Here is a 747-nt window from a genome sequence, read left to right on the forward strand (position 1 = left end):
ACCCGATCAGCTGGTTTCTTCCCCAGTGTTGGCATAACCTAAGTACTTTTCGTTGAACAGACTGTCTTCGGCATTGGAGCCCATCTCATCCAAGAGGAAGTTTGGTTCGGATACTCGATGGACAGTGTCATTTGGTCACCCCCCCATGGCATCTTTACCGGTAAGATGGTCAGCATGAGTGGTCCGAGGCTGACCATCGCTCCCTGACTTTATAACCAGTCATTACAGAGAATTAGATCTTTTCTTAACTTCTTCGCGACGAAAACCTTCATTCTACCTCCCTCGGTCACATCTAAAATTATTAATTTCAAATGTTTAGACCAAAATTGTCGAACGAGTTTGGTAGAGTTCTCAAAGGTTGAACTTTGACCCCTTAACAGCCAACTTTCTGTCTGAAAACGGATCACAAAGATTTTCCCACATCTCAGTACCCTGTATATCAAATTTCGAGTCTGTAGACTGAAAATTTACAAAGTTATTGCGTAGGGAAACGTACTCAGACGCACAGACACGTTCACTTTTATAGATATACTAGCATGGGTGCCCGTACACTGTATATCAAATTTCGAGTCTGTAGACTAAAAATTGACAGAGTTATTGCGTAGGGAAATATACACAGACACACATACAGACAGACAGAAACTTTGACACACAAAGACGTTCACTTTTATATATATATATATACATAGATTAAACAAAAATATATATGCTGGGGTGTTTGGAGGTGTATGTTGAGCAAAAAAAAAA

This window comes from Euprymna scolopes, chromosome 8 (genome assembly GCF_053919585.1).
Source record: "Euprymna scolopes isolate OS-2025 chromosome 8, ASM5391958v1, whole genome shotgun sequence".
In the NCBI taxonomy this organism is placed as follows: domain Eukaryota; kingdom Metazoa; phylum Mollusca; class Cephalopoda; order Sepiida; family Sepiolidae; genus Euprymna; species Euprymna scolopes.